The sequence below is a fragment of the Castanea sativa genome, chromosome 2, assembly GCF_040712315.1.
Source record: "Castanea sativa cultivar Marrone di Chiusa Pesio chromosome 2, ASM4071231v1".
In the NCBI taxonomy this organism is placed as follows: domain Eukaryota; kingdom Viridiplantae; phylum Streptophyta; class Magnoliopsida; order Fagales; family Fagaceae; genus Castanea; species Castanea sativa.
Genome location: NC_134014.1, coordinates 50,224,921 through 50,246,654, shown reverse-complemented (window position 1 = coordinate 50,246,654; position 21,734 = coordinate 50,224,921). Strand labels below are relative to the sequence as shown.

Sequence of the window (21,734 nt, the reverse complement as noted above, 5' to 3'; positions counted from 1 at the left end):
AACCAGCAGCCATCAATCAGCAACTAGCAAAACAGCAACCAACATCCACAAAGCAGCAACCCTGCAACCAGCAACCCTGCAACCAGCAATCAAACCAGCACCAATCCAAGGAAGAGAAGGGGAAGGACTATCACAAATGAAACTTTGACTGCATCAAGAAATGCATCAAGGTATACGGCAATAAGGGTTGCTGAGAGCCTGGCATCTGTGCATGGTCCAAGGGGATAGGCTGGTGGAGTGTTACAACACTTTTTGGCTTTTCTTTGATATTTTGTAATTGGCAAAGATGGCCTATTTTTTGGTTTACTTTGGTTTAAATTCACTGCTTGAATTATGGCAAACATTTGTAATTGGGGTATAGGCAGTGTTAGTAGTTAGTGTCTCAGGTTCTTATCTTACTGAAACTAGTGTTGGTAGAGTTAGTCTTTGATGTGGCTGAACCGATGTGCCTCGTGTAGGTTTTTTGTATATCAGATATGGGGTATAGGTTTTTCGTATATCAGATATGGGGTGTAGGTTTTTTGTATATCAGATTTGGTCTACCTTAGAAATGAATGACTTATTATTCAGTACATGCAAGATTTACAGAATTGTGAATTGCAGTATATATTACATTGCAGTATGTGTAGAATTTACATATTTGGTAAACTTGTTGTGTTGTGTATTGCAAATTTGGTAAACAGTATGTGTATTGCGGATTTGAAATTTGTTGTATAATGCAGCACATAATTGCAATACACAAACATAACTGGTGTATTGCAAAATTGGTAAACTTCTGTAAACTTGGTAAACTTCTGTAAACTTGGTAAACTAATTACAGCACATATTTGCAATGCATACACATAACTAGTGTATTGCAAAATTGGTAAACTTGTGTAAACCTGGTAAACTAATTGCATACATAATTGCAATACACAAACATAATTGGTAAACTTGTGTATATCAATTTTTCCGGTTTGGTAAATTAACAATGGTTAGCTTACCAATATTACAGATTTGGTAAATTAACAATCTAATTACAATCAAGTAAGGTAATTAACAAAGTCACCATTACACACCAAATTAACACTGAACTCTGTCATTCCATATTTCATTCATACTGAAATCAATGGGATACATAGGATAACAACATCATCATCTACACCATCCACAGCAAACTTGTCCTAACCCTGCCCTAACCCTGCCTACACCCTCATTGTCCAAAACATGCTACACCATACCCCACCCATCTAACCCAACAAAGTTAGAATCATACAAAGACATATCCCACCTAGCAGCAGTGTCAATATAAAACACACTGTCAAAAACTTCTCTCTCTTCTTGCAGGTTGAAACCTCATCTTGGAGTCTGAGAATTCTCTGCCTCATCTCTGGGATAAGCACCTTCCCACGCTTACAAATCTCATCATCAACCCATTGGAAGAATTTGTACTTCTTACCAATCTGAAATTAAACCCAAATTCAAAACAAAATGAACAAACAACAAACCAAAATGTATAAAACCAAGTGAACAAAATAAACAAAATGAACAAACCCAACTTGCACTTCACTTACCCAGTAATTAGGACACCCATAGAACCTTCTCCTTGGATTGTTATCTGTCTAGGAAACCACTAGCACGGGCTTCTGAGGGGAGGGGCAGTAGCACATGCGTGGTGCTCTCCTCCTCAATCTTCCCTCCGATGATGCAAAGGCAGATGCAGAGCTAGCTTCCATTCTTCCTCCTCCTTCTTCCTTAATCTGTTCAAGTCGTTTTGGGTTTGATTCAAAGATTTTAGGGATCGGGCTGAGGAAGATGTCGTGGGGATTTTAGGGTTTTCAATGAAATTTGGGGATTTTGGTGTGTGGTGACTGAAGTAGTTGGAGAGTAGGGTCAGGTGGGGTCAGGTGGGGTCAGATGGGAGGTCTGGGAGGCGAGAAGCTGAGGTGGACAGCTAAGGTGTCCCTCACGTGAGTGGCATGTGCATTTTAGGGTGGGTCGGCTTAACACGTAGGAATAGATATATTATTATTTTAATGAGTGAGCTTGACACGTGGAGATCCGTCAGACACAGGATTTTTTCATTGGTTGGTTGACCGCAAGGATGATTTTAACAACGATTTTCTTTTTTTAGGGATGATATTAGCAACGAAATCAATTGTGGGACCAAAATGGGAATTGACCAAAATGTAGGGACTAGAAGTGTATTTTCGCCTGAAAGAGTTCCCCTTCCCCCCCCCCCCCTACCCAAAAAAAAAAAAAAAAAAAAATTCCACAGCTTCCAAAACGTGGCAAATTGTTATTATTAGATGAAAATTTGATATAATAAAATTGTGTTGAAACAGTAAGCATTAGCATTGGGACGTAATTAAACACCCCCAGTTGCTACTTTAGCAACTGAGAACCTAAAATAGTGCTCCAACCCGGTATGTAAATCTTAAAAATTTTAAAAACCCATGAACAGTAGGTACTTATATTTACAACCCATTGTTCACGAGTTTGTAAACATAAATTATATTAATTTATTCCCCTTGTTCTCTCTCTCCTCTACGCATCTCCCCAGTCTCTCAATCTCTGAAACACTTTTCTCTCTCAACTTTCTGCACTTCTCCCTCAATCTCTCAAACTCTTTTCTCTTTCAACTCTCCCTCGTCATCCTTGCAATTTTAGGTGGTGGATTTTGGTGATGGCATAGATTGGAGTCTGAGTCGATCAGTGGCTGGATTAGTAATGGATGCTTGGTCGATGATGGGTTGCTTGGTCGTTCGGTGGCTAGATCAGTGATGGTTAGTGGCTGGATTGAAGTTTGGTGGTGGGTTTCGGTGGCTGAGATTGGAGTTTAGTGGTGGGTTTCGTTCACAACAATCTTCCTTCCATGGACCACGATGGCTGAGATTTGAGAGGAACGGTGGTTGGCTGGGTTTTGGTTTTTTAATTAGATTTGGGTGGGGGTGGTTTGCTCCATTGGATTTGTGTGGGTAGTGGATGGGTTCATTGTTTTGGTTTTGTGGCGTATAGTTGATGGTTTTGTGGTGGAATCCGATGGGTTTGTGGTTGTTATTTAGGGGCCGTCACAGATCAACCATTGGTTTGTGATTTGGGTTGGGATTTGGGTGGGGGTGGTTGGTTGGATAAACTTTTGGTAATTGGATGGTGGTGGTGGTGTAGGAAAAACTGGTTTTGTATCTCATACAAAACACATAGTGGAAGCAACAAACAAGGATCTATTTCATTCATGATTAACAACATGCACTATGTAAATTTCAGAATTTAAGAACAAGATAACGTACCTTGGTGTGTAGAAATTCAAAACAAAGATTAGAATCACTTGGGAACATTTTTAATTTTCACCCCAATTCCACTTTAGGCCCAAGATGTGTGGTCTCTCAATCAGTTTTCAAAAGGAGAATGAAACTGTGTCTCACTCTCACATACACACAATTTCTTATATCACTAATAAAAATTCTGTATGTTTCTCCCTTTATAACTAACTGATTATCTAATTGGACTAGCCTATTGGGCCTTTTCAATTGGGCTTTAGTGTGTGACTTGGAGTAGGACCAAAAGAGACCAATAAGACACTAGCTCCAATGGGCCTTAGGCTTTTCCGTCAACTCTTGACAAGTCCAAAGTTACCATTAATTATATTTAATACCACTATATAAATATAATTGCACTCTAGGCTTTATTAATAAATTATATCCCAAGACTTTATTATACATGCAACCCCTTCATAAAATATTCGTAGTAACACAAAATCACGAATGTAGACTGCCACTTTGCAAATTACTACATCTAATCATTTAAGTTATTCATCATATATTTATGAAATCCAAATTCATAAATATATACTTTAGTAGCTTCTTACTAAAGTGATTAGGCCTAACACTTTGAATAACCAAACCCATTAAACTTATCTCAAGAGAATATTTTATATCTCCGTTAAGAGATTATGAATTCCATCTTGAGAATATATATTCCATCAACACTAAATGTGGCTGCCCAACATACTGAGATTTTGACCGTTACTTTAGATCTCACTTCTAATATATCAAAGCAACCTACACTTCAAGATCAGGTCCATTATTCTCTCAGGATTAAGAGTTCATGTAAATAGAAGTCGTGAGATTTATTATTCATTTAACAGTCGTTAGGAGAATAATAAATCTCATAGCTGTCCAGTTCAATATATCTTAACTCTTAAAACATATCAACTAGAAGTCTCCACTTTCATGATCAAGACAAATCATCTTAGTTGATACGCTATAGTCTTTGCAGATGAAATGCCCAATTTCATCACCGACTACGAACTATAAATTCTGAGTTTACAAAGAGCTTGTGACTTATATTTTCTGTGACTAAATCACATACTATGCATCTCATGGATTATATGATAATGTCTCCATATTCATGTTACCATTATTTTAGATAATAATAAAACAACTTTATTAAACACAACATTAAGTCATACATAATGTCATACATAATATCATATATAGCATCATACAATAGGATTTAAGGGCACTAATCCTAACATGTGGTAGCTGAGCTTCGTGCTAGGTTGCTGTTGGGTGGCTAAGCTTATATGTGGTGGTTGCTGGAGAGATGAAGATAGAGGAAGAGAGGAAAGAGAGAGATGGGCGAGTAGAGAGAAAGAGTAGTTTTTAAATGTTATTTAATGTTGTAGTTTATATTATTTTAATAAGTTGTATCTGAAAATAGAAACTGGATGTTGGGTGAGTTATAAAATGAGATGGTAAAATAGTAGGTTTTTAGGGTGTAATATAGAACTTTTTTGGCATTCGGGATACTAGTGCTCTAATAAACTCAGATGAGAACTAACAAAATTTTGTCTATAGCCTTAACTTTTGCCTATAGCCTTAACTTTTTCTTTCCCCCCCTCCTTCACGTTGACAATAATCAAGCTCTCCACTCCATCTCAACATAATTGCTAATGATGCTCCCAAGTCCCAAAATCTTATGAGATAATATTTTTCTTCTCCTAAATGTTCAAAGTAATATTAGTGGTTACCTGGTGGTGGTATACTGGTACTACAATCAAGTGACAAAACAAAGTTCCAAACTTCCAATAAACTATGGATAAAGCTGTAAATGAACCAAGTCATTCATAAATAGTTTAGGCCTGATTTGATAAAAAGCTCGTTCAAGTTATAAACAAGCCAACCTTGAGCCTTCATTTTAGGTTTGTTTAATAAACATTCCAAGTAAAAAAAATATATTCATGAACAAGGTTGTAAACAATAGGGCTTGATAATAATAAATAAATAAAAACAAAACAAAACAAAACGAGCTTAGGTCCATTTATGAGCTTCATAATAAAATTAATATGATCTTCAAAAATAAACTCATATCTTACTAAGCCTTTGATTGATTGGGGGTTAGGACCAAATGTTCAAACCAAATTGACTTGATAACATGCTTAATATGAACTTGATAATATACTTGAATTAGATCTTAAGCCCGGCTTGACTAATGAATCAAACAAAGCCAAGTCAAGCTCAAGCTCAAGCTCAAGCTTTTGGACTTTTTGACAAGTTCAAGCTCAAACATAGTTCGTACGCTTGGTTGAAGCTCAAATCAAGTTTGAACATTTTACATTTGTTGTCCACCCAAGCTTGAACATTGAGTACTCGACAAATCTCAGGTTGTTTACAACCCTAATCGTGGATTAAATGATCTACCATATTTGTAATGGATTTAATTTATACAAAGATTCTAGTAATTAAACTTGTGTTCCATTCTCAAAACTTGTTTCTTAAGGAAATATTAGCAATTGGACAGTAGTGGTATACTAGTACTAGCATCTAGTAACAACTTGCTTAGATGGAGGGGAAAGAGAGGAGAGTCAAGTGAATGGGAAGGGTGGGGTTTAATGACTTTGTTTGGAATTTTTTTTTTTTTTTTTTTTAAAGAGAGGAAGGGGAGAAATTTGAAGGGATTTGGAATTTTGGATGGGTATCATACCCCTCCAAATTAAAGAGATGTTGGAGTAGAAATGGAGTGGAGGAGATTTAAAAAATAATTGAAATGTCAATTTTTTCCTTTAAGATGTCAATTTATAAAGGGATAGCAAAGGGCAAGGTGGGGCCGAAGGATGGGGTCTTTGTCCTCGCCCTACATGATTTTGTCTAGCCCCATCCCCGCCCTGCCCCGAATGACAGGAAAAATTTTCTCACCCCATCCCCGCCCCTCGAGGCCCCACGAAGACCCACTCACCCCGTAAAACTCTACGTTTTGTTAATTTGCCATACAACTAGTACAATTTTTTTAATGAAGCCTATTTCATTAATAAAAATATACTTGAAATTATAAATAAATTTATCCCATCAAATCAAATCAATTTTTAGAAAAATTGAATAATTATATCCAAGTGTTTAACAAGACAATCACCAAAAAACAAAAAAATCTCATAGTATAACACATAACAAAATAAAGGCAGAGAACCACATTGGGTAAAATAAAATAAGTTAATATTGATATGTTTAATTAGTAGGGTTTTAGGGTATGAAAAATTTACAATTATAACCCTTAGCAACGCAGGGCGAGGCGGGGACAGGGAAGGGGAGGGGCAGGGCGGGGTGGGTCTAAAAAGTCTAAACCCATCTCCTCCCCACCTCGTGATGCGGGACTAAAATCTTGCCTTATCCCCACCCCACCACCTTTGTGGGGCGGGCAAAACCCACGCGGGACAAAGCGGGGAGGGGCCAGGCAAGAGGGGCGGGACAAAATTGACATCCCTAAATTTGTATTTATTTCTTTAAAATTAATAAAATAGGTCACAATTGTCAAATTATGAAATTCTCCTACTCTCTCCTCTCCCTATTAGTTGACTCCTACAAAAATCATTAATGTTTCTAGTAATTTCAAAAAGGATTTGGTTTATCTTCAGTACTTTTTTAACTGGACATCTCCTGTTGTTTTAAATATATAATGGCAAGTGGTAGTAGTGGGTTTTAATCTCCACCTTTTTATTTAATTAGTGGGTAATGTGTCAGTTTCTCATTAAAATAAAAGGAGATTCTAGTTAAAAATGTATTGAAGGTAAGTCAAACCCTTTCAAAAAATTATATAAACAAAAACTTGTATTACCTAAACGGACTGAAATATAAATACTATGTGTAAAAGCAATTGATTATCAAAAAACAGAAGTGAAAAAGCAATTGATTTGAGTAAAAAATGTATTTTGGAAAAAATCAAGGTTTGGTCAATCGTTTGTATATGGAGAGAGAGGGGGCCAAGAGAGAAGTTATTATTAGCAGATTTTTTTTGTAATGAAATTTATTTGTGGTGGTTTGTTGAATAGGTTAATGTAAGTTCCAAAAAAAAAACTTTTCTACCCTTTTATGCTTGTTCTTTGTTGACTAAGGAAAAAAAATTAGTTTGACTTGTGTTTTCAGTTATGCCAATTAACAAACCAATGAAAAATGTAGAACACAGTTTTCACAAAACCAATAATACGGTAATATTTAAATTTTTTATTTGACAATTTAACCACTTGATGTTAATTTTGAAATGTTTTTATCCACAACCATTCTACCATGCGCAAATCATGTATTTAAGAAGTGTGACATTCACAATATTTTTACAATATTTTCATAACAAATCATATATGTTAAGTTGTTATTAATTCTATTTTAAATTTACCACTAAAATTATTTTTTCTGTTTGTCAATAACAACCTGCCACATATTATTTGTTGTGAAAATATTATGGACATAACATTTCTCTAAATTAAATCATTAGTATCATTTAACAAAATTAATATGTAACTCGTACTTACACATGGAAAATGATGAATTATAGTAGGGTTATTGATGTTAGCTTAAATTATTAAATATATATGACATTAGTTCGGCCAGGACATTTGGAGGTACTTCTTGCAATTTTCATGATATTGGTTACGCCAGGTTTCTCGTTACACTGCTATACGTATATAATTTTGAAAATCACTATTAAAGGTCCGTTTGGATACAGCTGAAAATTGAAAACTGAAAACTGAAAACTGAAAGCTGAAAATTCTGTAGAAAAATAATTTTTAAATATGTAAATAGTACCGTGGGACCCACTTTTAATTAAAAAATTGCTGAAAAGTACGTGAACAGTGCGCACACAGTACGTGAACAGTGCGCGCACTGTGCACGCACAGTGACTTGTCCCCTAAAAGCAGAAACGGGCAGAGGGAAAAAAAAAAAAAAAAAACGCAGAAAACTCAAGACGTGAACGCTATAAGCTGTATCCAAACCAAGCTTAAATACCACATATCAATTCACAATTATTGTCCATAAAATTCTACTAAATACAACACAAAATAAAAGAATAAATTTGTCAAATAATGTCTCCTAAATTGAATGAGGATAGGCGCATGAGAATATCTAAATAGAAACAATATAAAAAATATGCTTATTAGTTCAGAGAAAAAATAACAGTAAAAATATAAACAATTTAATTTGTATGGAAAGCTAACAAAAACAAAAATAAAATTCAATTTTAATTCTAATTAAATTTTCTCTAAGCATTTATATATAAATATATATATATATATATATATATATATATATATATATTACCTAGTCGTGGTATAATATTTAGTAATGGACCATATATATAGTCTTGGTATATTATATAAATAACTTATAAATTTAAATTATTTTTAGTTACACCAAAAAATGACACATAAATATAAAATCATTCAAACTCTCATTCAATCATTAATCATTCCAAACTCTTATTTTTGGCTCCTTGCTTTTTGTAGGCATTGGATTCCAACTTCCCTGCATCAAACAAAAAATCAATAATTGAATCAAAGATTCAGAATTCTCCATCTCCATCTCCATCTCCATTGTTTAGCTCGTTGGTTTTTGTACGGAAAAAATTTAGGACCACACCTTTTTGTACTATAATTTTGATATAGTAAATTGTGAATGATAGAGAAAAAGTAGTAAATACATGTAAAAGTAACATGTAATAAATTACAGTCTATTACATAAGATAATTATTATAAAAAAAAATGGTATTATAAATAATCCTAGAATAACTTTGGGTCCTATTACCAGGTATCCTTAGAGAATTTGTTAATTGACAATTTTAGGAAAATTTGATACCAATTTTCATGGGAAATATAAAAATGTGTTAAAAAAGTCAATTTTTTTTTTCCCTATAGAAAGCTTCTAAAATTATTTCTTAAACAAGAGCATCTAATAACTTACTTTACAAGTGCCCACATATTCAACTCATTTGGGTCCCATCATAAACATAAATGCAAAGCATTTTGGTGAAAAAAGGTGTGATTTTTTTTGCTTTGAAACTTACTCTTGGTAAACATCAGAAGCATGAGTTAATTCTAGTACTATTTATAGAACAACTTGTGCCACAACTATTTAATAATAATGATAATAATAAGTAGTTGATATAACATATATATAGGGATTAACATAGTTGGACTTAAACTCAGTGTCTTAAGCTTTTGGGTTAAGTACGTGGTGTCCTTACATGTTATATTAACTACTCAATTGAAGTATCCCTTGGGCATTCTTTTCTCAACAAGTGGTATCAGAGCCAAGGTAGTGTGCAACAAGGTTACAAGGTTTTCAGGGTCCTTTTTGCTGCTGGAGTAGGGACAATGTGCTTGTACTTGGAACAAGCGCGTACTTGGAACATGCGCACAAGGTTTCCATGAACATGGACATGCAGAATTCCTATGGATGAGAAGTATATATTGCATAACAGTTACATGCAACAAATGTCTCACAACATGCGGGATCAATATTGGATGTATGCTCCCCACCAATTGTGAGACATCAATTGCATGCAACTAATGTATAAGATAATTTTCCCCTGATTAGGGGTATGCATGGGGTTGAGTTTGAGATATTTTTCAACTTTGTTGGGTTGATAAATATCCAACCCAACCCAAGTTGTTTCCATTTTATCAAGTTTAATAATAAAAAAATTGGATTTTTATTCAACTATTTAAGCCCATTATTCAATAAATTATCACAATGTATACAATCGGGCGTGATATTTATAATTGATCAAAACTAATATGCAAAATCTCGAAATAATCCATATTAAGAAACTTAAACAAAATCAAAATTCAAGATAAATCTGACTAAAAATTTGAAATGCACTTTTTTTTATACTACTAACAGCGGGGATTGTGGGTTGAGTCAGGTTATATGGATTGAAAATTTTATCAGCCCAAACCCGACCTAACCCAAGCTTAAAAGAATTTTACAACTCAACCCAACCCATCATCTATGAAAATTAGCATAAGATGTCAATTTCGGTTTGGTTGAGTTGGGTTAGTGGGTTGAATTCACCACCCCCAGCCTAGAACTCCAAAGTGATTAAGCAAGAAGTTAGTACCCATTATATGCTTTGTTAGAGATCAATTTAGTAACTTACTATCATTACCTTATCATACTTATCATAATTACACATATGCAGAAGAGGTTGCACTAATATCATTGCATTATTGATTAAAAAGAAAAATAAAACATAATAAAATTTTGTGTGTATAAACATGTGTTTATAATTATTAAAAAGAAAATGTAGATTAGAAAAAGGACAAGAATTATATAAGAGATTTCATTATCTTGCAATGAGAAAGTTGCCTGGAAAGAAAGAATAATGCTCAAGACACACAAATTTGCATAATTTATGTCACAACTCGCCGTGTGACGAATTATGATTGATGTAAGTGTGATGGTGGGCCATGTAGGGACACACCTGCACCAATCACAACTTACCACGTGGTGACACATATCTGTACACTTTTCTGTGTCCTAAGTATTACTCAGGAAAGAAAATATGAAAATTAATAGGCTTTATTGGTCGGACGAACTTGTAGGGTTTAGTAACTTTTTATATAAAAAGTACAAGGTGGTTTTTTCTCCCATTTTGGTAGGTATAGGATCACATAATTTTTGTTATCTTCTCAAAAAAAAAAAAATTTGTTGTCGCACCTAATAAGGCACATTGTTTTTAGGAGCCGTGGTGGACTAGGAGATAAGATCGAAGGATCCAACTACTTGTTCTTAAATTTGTTTGTTGGAACTTGCAGGTCAATTTAATTAGTATCGTTACCGTAAACTTGGACCAGCAACAAGTGGACCCAAGGTGTCGCTTTCCTATCAGAACCAGAAACGAAAATAAAAAATTCAGAAAAAAAAAAAGAAACGAAAATCAGAAGGTCACCTTCTACATCTAGTCATCTACTATAGTAATGAAATTTCCATTTTCAGATTATTATTAGGCTTCCATGGTGGGGCTGGCTCAAAATATATCATGATAAGATTGTCGACTTATTAGTCCATGCTTTATCAGGATTTGTTTTTTCTTTTTTTTAAGGACTTGGCTTGGGTCGTGTTCCAGCTTGAAACCAAACCTTCCAATGGCGTATATTTGAGCTGAATTTGGTTTCTTTGCTAACTAAAGAGGTCGAAAGTTACTTCAAAATAGTCTTCCTAATTAGATATGGGGTTCTCTTGTTTTTTTTTTATCGTATCTTTTGAGTAATAAACCATCCAGTTTTATATCAACTCACTACTTTCTTTTTCTACAACTCAGAGACAGTTAACCACTTCAATAAGTTGTGGAAGGAGTGGAGTTGTAAATGAACCAAACTGTTCATAAATAACTCAAGCTTAACTCAATAAAATATTTGTTCATGTTTATTTATTCATACGCAAGCCAAGCTTGAGTCTTTAGATTTAAGGCTTGTTTAAATAATGAGCTGAGCCCAAAAAGAAAAATATTTGTTCATTAATAGGCTCTATACAAAATAAGTTGAGCCTAAGCTCATTTATGAACTTGGTAATAAACTTGATATGAGCTTGACAAATAAACTCATATCTTACTAAGACTTCAATTAATTGAGAGTTGGGACCACTGGTCCAAACCAAATAGGGTTGATAATAAGCTTGATATGAGCATGATAATTCTTGTGTTGGATCTCAAGCTCAAAACCTTGATATTAAACTCGAGCTTAGCTTGACTAATAAATCAAATCGAGATTATTAGTTAAACTAAGCTCAAGCTTTTAGACTTTTTGACAAGTAAGAGCTCAAACATGTTTGTGTTTTAAGCTTATTAATGCTTGTTCATATCTGCTTCTTTATAAACAAGCCAAGTTTGATCCTTAGTTTTAGGCTTGTTTAATAAATGGTCAAGCCAAAAAAAATGTTCATGAACAAGCTCAATACCAAAAAAAAAAAAGAAGTTAAACTTAGACTCATTTATGGGCTTTGTAATAAGTTTGATAGGAGCTTGACAAATAAACTCATAATTTACTAAGACTATATAATTAATTAGGAGTTAGAATCACTAGCCCAAACTAAATAGGCTTGCTATAAGCTTGATAATGTATTTGTGTTAGATCTCAAACTCAAAAAGTTGATATGAGCTAAAGCTAAACTTGACTAATGAATAAAGCAAAGCTTGAACATTTTTTTTTTTTTTGAAAAGTTGGCTAGAATATTCACTATTCGATAAAACTCAGCTTATTTACAACGGTAGAAAGAAGTGGCAAAAATTGTCCCTAGACTTATTGGCCGTTCTTTTGTGTGGCACTTTGAGCTTGTTTGTAACTCCCAAGAATAAAACGGTGTCATTTAATATATAATGATCATTTTAAAGAGAGAGAATGAGCTCTATTGGTGGAATGCCTTCCAATCAAATCATTTCACATTACATTTTTGGTAATTCTGTATAAGGACCATCTATAGAAACACCCCCCCCCCCCCCAACCCCTTTTTTTCTGGGTAGATGGCTATTGCATCTTTAAAATCCTACATTAAAATATTAAATCAAAAAATAATTCAGTACTCTCATGAAGCAACTATTGGCAATCAATTGCCAACATACGTAAAAAATTGTCAGTAATTTTCTGTGTTTAAGAAAGAAATAGGGAAAGGCTTGACCTGTTCAGCTGTTGAGGATGTGTAGGTAATCACACATGACATCCCTGCTCTTGTTGCAGCCTACAAATTTAGTTTTCTTTAGGATTCATCATGGTTGAAAAGGCTTGATTCAATGTGTACGCCAAATAAGAGAAAAAATGTGGAACAATAACTCAACTTTGTGGTAAATCAATGGAACGGATAGAATACCTACCCTATTAACATAAGAATCCAAGATAATTTTTAACAATTCTCTCAAAACTCCTCGTTTTTAAGCATGTACAGTAACTGATTATTACAAATCACAATACCTGTAGTCCAATAACGCTATCTTCCACTACCAAACAATCTCTTCGTGACACGCCCAGCCTCTGCAAGGAATATCATTTTATTGTTCTGATCGTGACCTGTATTCAAGTAATAGAGAGCACAATGGCTAATATTACATTGGAAGCTGTTGGATAAATTGATTACCTTGAAATTTTGTAAGCATGGAGAATATACGAAAATAATGTTAATGGTAGATTTGTCAAAATTTGCATCCAATTAGAAAATATTGAATGGCGTAATATAATTGTCAAATTATATTACCTAAAATAAAATAGGTCATAATTGTCAAGTTATGAAATTCTCCTCTCCCTATTAAGTTGACTCTTACAAAAATCATTAATATTTCTTGTAATTTCAAAAAAATATATATATGAGAAAAACTTTTATTACCTGAAATAGACTGAAATATAAAGTTGCGTTTGTTTCGGGTGTAAACAAAATTCGGAAAATATTTTCCACCACCACGGGTGTTTGGTTTGGCCGGAAAACTAAGTCAAACGGAAAATTATTTCCATTGACTGTAAAATTAAGCCTCTGAAGCCGTAAATTCGTTTCCATTGTTATTTTCACTTCAAACCATTTTTGAACTCAGACGCACAAAGAGAGAGAGAGAGAGAGAGAGAGAGAGAGAGAGAGAGAGAGATCGCGCCCCAACCCGATGAAGCAAAGATCGCCTGAGATCACACGATCTCGCCTCCGCCTGAGATCGCGGGGCCGTGCTTTCGCCTGAGATTGCGCGATCTCGCCTCTGCCTGAGATCGCGCGATCTCGCCTCCGCCTGAGATCGCGCGATCTCGTCGTCGCCTAAAAATCGTGCGATCTCGCCTCTCTCTCTTCCTTCTTCTCTCAACTTGACCGGATTTGATGATTTTTTTTTTTTTTTGGGTTTTGTTTCTTTTATGTAACTCTGCTGAGAAATGATGATATAGATTTGTTTGGATGCTAAGAAATGTGAGCAACAAGAAGAAAAATGTATTTTCTATGGAATTTTCAAGAACACAACCAAACTCTAAAAAATATTTTCCGAAGTATTTTTAAAAATACCACCAAACACCTGAAAATATTTTACACTTGAAAAACATTTTACATCGAACCAAACATAGCCTAAATATCAAGTGCAAAAGCAATTGATTTGAGTTAAAAAAAATGTCCTTTTTGAAAAATCAACCGTTGGTCAACAGTTTGTATACGAAGAGAGAGGGGGCCAAGAGAGAAGTTATCATTAGGAGAGTTTTTTGTAATGAAATTTATTTGGGAATGGTTTGTTGAATATGTATAAGTAAGTTCCAAAAAAACCTTTTCTGCCCTATTTTGCTTGTTTTTTGTTGGCCACGGAAAATAATTTCAGTTGACTTGTGTTTTCAGCTATACCAATTACCAAATACCAAAAAAATGTAGCGTGTTTTTACAAAACCAATCAGACTAAACTTTTGGTTTGAAAATTTAACCACTTGATATTAATTTTGAAATGTTCTTATTTACTACCATTCTACAATATGCAAATCATGTAATTTAATCCTTATCCTTTAATTCCTATAAAAAAAAATCCTTATCCTTCAACGAAATTTGCCAACAGAAGATTTCGTATGCACAAAAATCCTTACCACAAAATGAAAATTTTTTAACACAACTCTGAAAGGAACGGAGAAGAAGGTCCAACACAACTATAAAGAAGAAGCTTTAAAAAATTACTTTTAATGCTTTAAAAATGGTTTGTGGCAAAATTTCCAGGAAAATTTTCCAAAGAATGAGGTATAAGATATTCTTTTTTTTTAATGTTTATTTCAGTTTTGTTTTGTTGTAGAGAGAAAGAGAGAGTAAGTGATTTTCTAGCTTCTAGAAGAGTATAAGTCCTACACTCTAGAACTCGCACATAGAGAAAACCAACCATTGGTTATACATTAAATGAAGATAATTTTTTTTTTTTATAGAGAAATACTGTATTTATAATATTTTCACAGTAAATTATAAGTGACAGGTTGTTATGAGTTGTTATTGGTAAAAAAAAAAAAAAGGTGATTTCAGCGGTAAGTTTAAATTAAAGCTAATAACAATTTGTCACTTATGATTTATTGTAAAAAATATTATGAAAATGTTATGAACATAACATTTCTCTTTTTTAAACGAGTGATATGTTTCATCAATCACAAAAAAATTAAAATATTTATTAGGAGGTCCAATCATATTCATTGCCAATAATTTATTAGGTGAAAGATAAAAATTGTAGTAATTTTAGTATTTTTATTTTTTAAAAATATTATTTTTTATGTATTAACTAATAAATGATTAATTAATACTCTTACATCCTTATTGCTTATTGATTAGTAGCTGGGCCTTTTTACATATGGGGGCCTTAACGCAATTCCCACAAGCGGATCGAAAGCCCATCACTTCTGACTCCGCCTCGTTCGTTCCCAAGGTAAACCACGTTGGCTAGTTTATATTTGTTTTCAATGTCATCCTTATGTCCAATCTTATCAAAAGTTGTTAACCCCTCTCTAACAACATTGTTTTGTCTCATTTTACAATTTTTAATCCCAAAAAGCTTCTTGTTTTTTTAAAGAAAAATTAAAATTTTATCTCTTTCACTCTCTTATTTTCTTCACCACCTCCCTCTTTTCTTCTTTTCCAATTTTCTCCCAACCGGATCTTTGCCACGGTGAGGATGTCACAGCAAATGAAGAAAAGGTGTTCACATAGCCATCCTTTCAATAAATCTAAGACTATAGCTTTTCCCACAATTTGATGAAGTAGTTAATTGTAAGTGATAAAAAGTCACTTTTACATAAACTCACAACTTTAATAAGTTGTGGAAGAAGTAGGGTTGTAAATGAACCAATTCATTCATAAACAACTTAGGCTTAACTTAATAAAGAAATCCATTCATGTTTATTTATTTATACACAAGTCAAGCTTGAGCCTTAGTTATAAGCTTGTTTAATAAATGAGTTGAGCTCAAAAAGAAAAAGAAAAATTGTTCATGAATAGGCTCGTGGACATTTGGGCTCGATACAAAATGAGTTGAGCCTAGACTCATTTATGAGCATGGTAATAAGCTTGATATGAATATAATAAATCTTGTGTTGAATCGCAAGCTCAAAACTTTGATACTGAACTCAAGCTCAGCTTGACTAATAAATCTAGGCTAAGCTCAAACTTTAGACTTTTTGACAAGCTAGAATTCAAACATATTTGTGTTTTAGGCTCATTCATGCTCGTTCATATTTTTTAATTGATACAAAAGCTAGTTCATGTTTGTTTATTTATAAACAAGCCAAATTTGAGTTTTAGTTTTAGACTTGTTTAATAAACAAGCTAATTCCCAAAAAAAATAAATTGTCCATGAACAAACACAATACAAAATAGGCTGAACCTAGACTCGTTTATTTAACTCTTAAGTGATTTGATTTTCCAAATTTACCAAAATTTAGGAATGCTTAATTGGGAACTAAGGGGAAAATTAGATCTTTCATGGTATTTCTTAATCCTGGAAAATTAACTCTTCTATTGGTTTTGAAACCTGGATTGTTCAAAGAGCTGAAAAGTGGAGAGATAAGGTTTTTGTAGTTGGATCGAGGTAATCTAGTCTTAATTGTGTATAAATATATTATCCAGGACATATTATGGAACCTCTAGAACTGAGATCCTAGCCCTGCCAGCAGCGAAATTCTAACTTCTTTTCAAGTCCTGCCAGTAGCGAGCAAAATTCTAACTACTTTTTACAAAACAAAAGAGGTGATTGGTGGAAGTGGTACATAAAAAACGGTAAGATTGGAGTAAATATTTTCCGAAAGGTATTGTTTCAAAGGAATTAATACAAAACTCAATTAATGCCAATAAAAGCATTAATTTTCATTGATTCAACTTGTTACTTTGTTCTCACTCAGCTTCCTAAACAAGTTTGGGCTTGTGTCCAGTGACCAGTTCCATTGGACACGTTGAACTGCGGACACGTAGACACGTGTCTAGTTTTGGACACGTGTCCGTATCCTAGTGTCTAATGAAACTAGCCACTAGAGAGAGGCCTCTCCCCCCTAAACAATAGAAACATTGTAATCATTAATTAATACATTCTCACATTTTCTTAGCAGCAAAAAAAAAAATGACATTAATAACCAAACAACACCCTAGCTTTGCTTTAGTATTGTTTGCGTGGTTTTTGGTCATATGTTGCATTTAATTCTCAATCACAACAGTGAGCAATTGGAAAGGTAATGTTTCATTTACTTTATTATTATTATTAGTTTCAACTTCTTTCTCAAAAAAAATATATGTAGTTTCAACTTATGGCATCCGCTAACTATCATCAGACCGAGACACCAATCAATTTTTGGTGTAGGCAAAGATTGAACCTCTAATCTCTTATTAAACCATTAGAGACTTTACCAGTTGAGTTAACTAGAACCCACTTGTTTTATTTACTTTAGACAATCATTTTCAAGATTAAATCTATAGCATTTTTGAAAATGGGGGTTTTTTTTTTTTTAAAGAATACATTTCCATGGATTTTTGGAGTAAAAATTCTTTTGATGGCCAAATTTCATGGCTTTTTAAAGTATTTTTGAGGAAATCCAAATTTTAGGGCTCTTGAGACTTCATTTAGAAAATACATCTATCAAATGATTTAGTTTTAAAATATTTTTTTAGAGTTTTATTTAGAAATCAACTTGAACAACCTTTTTGATAACAAATTTTAAAGCAAAGCTTTAGGAAGCTTTTTGAAAAGCATTTCGTAAAACAATTTACTAAAAGCCTTTTGAAAACACTTTTTTTAGAGAGTTCCTTTGAACCAATTTGTGTTCGTTTGATTATTATTTAATCGAGATTAAACTATAATAAAAAATTACAAAAATGGCTGTTTTTTATTATCAAAGATTCAATGTTTTCGTAATATCTTTCTTGTTTCAACTACAATTTGGGCCTGTGAACTATCATTTTAAAGACAATTTCATGATCTTTAACATGATCACAAATTTATTACAATTGGATGGTTAAAATTTTGGTCAAATATTGACTAAACCTCGATTAGGGTTGGTCAAACTTAGTTAAAATAAGTTAAATAATTTGAAATGATGATTAGGTTAAAGTAAATTGGAATTTGGTGGTTAGATGAATTTGGAGCTAATTTTAATGTCGAACGACTTAGTCAAACTCAATCAAACTTAGTTAATTAAATGAGGAAATTTTGGGATTTGGGGCTCTCGAACCATTGAAATAATTTATCCAACAACTAATTAGGGCAAATCAATTTATTTCATGTAATATTCCTTATTTTTCCATGTTAGAAATGTAATTTTTTTTTTTTTTGGGATTTCAAAGCTCAAATTGACATTTTGGCATGGAAATCGAGGTCAAACAAAATATAGTGTCAACATCTCCCAATTTCTATTTCTTCAACCTTCTCCTCTAGTTCTCTCTCAGTATCGATTCCTCTCTCTCACTATTTGTGTCTTCAGTGATTCACTTTTCACCACAACGCAGAGGTGACTCCAACGAGACATGGGAAGGCCGTTACAGCTCTGGTCAAAAATTTTCTCAACCAACACACATGAATCAAATGCAACAGTAACATGCAATACTAAGAGATTGGCATCACATCAGTCCTTACAGCAGTGCAATTTAGGGATCTCTAATGTGACCTCTACCATGACAAATGAGCTAGATTTTGGTGTGGTGCTAGTGGCATGGTGGTTTGGGTCTTAGATTCACTAGATCTATGGTTCTTTTCTGCCGAATTGAGATCTGTGGGTTTATGGATGGGTTTTTTTGGTGGCTTGGGTATTGGGTATTGGGGTTTTGTCAAGTGGCAACTATAGTGGTTTTTGGTGATGGTTGGGGTGAAATTGGTGTTGTGTTTCAATGTAGTATAGGGGTTTGTTGTGGTGGCAAGGTGGTTGAGGGTGGTGGCGGTAGTTGGGATTTTGTCTGTGGTGTTTTTTGTTTGGCTTGAAAATCTGAGTTTAAATATGGGTGGGTTTATGGTTGAGAAAGAGACAGGATAGGAGTTGTGGGTTGGTGGTTGGTGGTGGTGTTGTGACTTCAGAGTAGAGATTAGAGTGAAAGAGATGATTTGACAAAAATATTAGCAAAATATTAGATGAAGAAATGGTATTTAAATAAAATAGATAGTAGAATGAATAATCTAATGTTGGTCTTTTTGAAAAGTGGTTATGCAAAATAAAAAAAAGTAAGTTCCTATACTAAAATAAACAGAAATTTTGCACATATAGATGCGAATATTTTACTATCTCTAGAGCTACACGAATTGTTTCCAATAGTACTTGATACATAAAAAGGGGGAAAATGGATATTTGGCCCTAATTTACAAACTATACAACAAAATGCCTCTGTTTTGAGACTATTTAGCAAAATGCCAATATTTTTTAAAATCGAGTTACAGGTGGAACATTAGCTATGCATATTTTGCCACTTAAATGTTTTTGAAAATTTAAGTGAAAATTCCACTAAAAATATACATATAACTCGATTTTGTTAAAATCTAGTTTAAAAAATAATGGCATTTTACTAAATAGTTTCAGAACATGAAGATTTTGCTGCATAGTTTGTAAATTAGGGGAAAATGCCAATTTACCCTATAAAAGGATAACTAGTTGTTTTAGTTTTGGCTATGACATTCATTGTATATTTACTTAATTACCAACTTCACTAATATATTTGAAGTTTGGATTTACTTTTTAAATATTATTGAATTTATTTATTTAATTTTATAAAAAAAATTGTGGTTAACAATACCATAAAATATTTATGAAAACATCTAAAATCAAGTTAATAGAACTTTAAATTATAATCTTCAAAAAATTACATAATAAAAATTAGGGATAATTACACTTTACCTACCTGTGGTTTGCCTCTATTTCGATTTGCCTACCCGTGATTTCATTTTTGACATTTTGCCCACCTGAGGTTTCCTCCGTTTATGCTCCATAACCCACCTCTGTTAATTTGAAGGGTAAATAATTCTTTTTCCTCCCATTTTATATCTCTCTCCTCCCATAACAAGAAAAAAAAAACAAGATTAAAATATAGTATTAGTTTCTCACCATTCACAAACATGAAGAACATACATAAACATGAAGATCATAAACCTAGAAAACTAATACAAATCAAATCAAGTAATACCTTTTCAGCCCAACTAATACAATCTCTCTCTTTCTATACATCACCACTCCTCTTCTTCACATATGAACAAAAAAAAAAAAAAAAAAAAAAAACCGTGGATCTATCTATATCTTCATTCTCCACCGCCATTTCTAATTTCCAGCTCACATCTCTCAAACTCCAAATTTCTGCCAATCTAAAAAAGAGTTTTGTTCTATTTCTGTTTCTAATACATGTGTATATATCTAACAAACCTTATCTTAATTTGAAAGTAAAGCAGAAACAGAAACACATGGCTTATAATTTCCCAGATCTACACCAAACCCAGTTCCTATAGTAACGAATTTAGATCGACTCCACCATTTGGTCGCTTCCTTCAAACCAGTCGTCTCCGCTCTCCTCTCCCTCCCTATGCCCACAATTGCTGCCCTCCCCGGCCACGCCGCCATTGCCGGATTCCTCCTCACGCTCAGCCACGACTACATCCTGATGAGGCGCGATTGGGGTGTGCTGTACATGAGCAAGGTCGATATTGGCCTCACTTTCCCAGATTACTTCACGGCTCTGATGATGTCAAAGATCGGCTCTGCCCCGGCTGGGCGTGATATATTGCTGGCCAGGAGGAATGTTAAGGGAGAAGAGGCGGTGAGGATGGGAATCGTGGACTCGACGGCGCATGATAGCAAGGAGAAGAGGTGGTGAGGATGGTTAGGTCTTCGTTTTCATAGCTAGGTTTTTCATGGTGCTTCATGGCTGGGTTTTTCATGGTGCTTTCTTGGCTGGGTTTTCATAGTTGGGCTTGATTTTCATGGTTGGAAAACTGGTGGATTTTCGTTTGGATACTGAGAAAAAAAATGGTGGAAAGAAATTTCTATCTGAGTTCTTTTCTTTATTTCTGTGTTTGTTTCCATGTGCTTGGCTTCATTTGGATTTTTGTTTTGATTTTTCATTTTTTAGTCTTTATTTGGAAAGAAAATCTTGATCTTCTTGGGAAAAATTTGAATACCCAGATTATAGATCAAAACAAAAATCCTAGATGCTATAATGCAGTTTGAGATTTACTTCCTTGGATCTAGGATCTTAGTTTGGTGAGCAACTTGGATGGTATTGCTTGATTTGATTTGTTTTAGTTTTCTGGGTGTATTTCTTGTTTGATTCAAGTGAGAGTGCATGGAGAGGTGTGTTTGATCTAATTTCTTTTTTATTTTTTGACGAAACTTGTTAGAGTAACGAAAAAATTAGAGGTGGGTTACAGAGCATAAACGGAGGAAACCTCAGGTGGGCAAAGTGTCAAAAATGAAACCACGGGTAGGCAAATCGAAATAGAGGCAAACCACAGGTGGGTAAAGTGTAATTATCCCTAAAAATTAATAGGCTGAACCCATG

The 21,734-nt window shown here is 33.7% G+C and overlaps 1 long non-coding RNA gene across 1 annotated transcript in view; it reads right to left on the bottom strand.

Moving 5' to 3' along the window:
- LOC142623525 (uncharacterized) overlaps positions 1-13,237 on the bottom strand; it is a 31,345-nt gene extending 18,108 nt beyond the window's left edge. The window contains exons 1-2 of the long non-coding RNA XR_012842163.1: positions 13,211-13,237; positions 12,921-12,980 (exon numbers count right to left, since the gene is read on the bottom strand). This is a non-coding gene — a long non-coding RNA (uncharacterized LOC142623525). The remainder of the gene's footprint in view (positions 1-12,920; positions 12,981-13,210) is intronic.
- Positions 13,238-21,734: the final 8,497 nt, after the last annotated feature.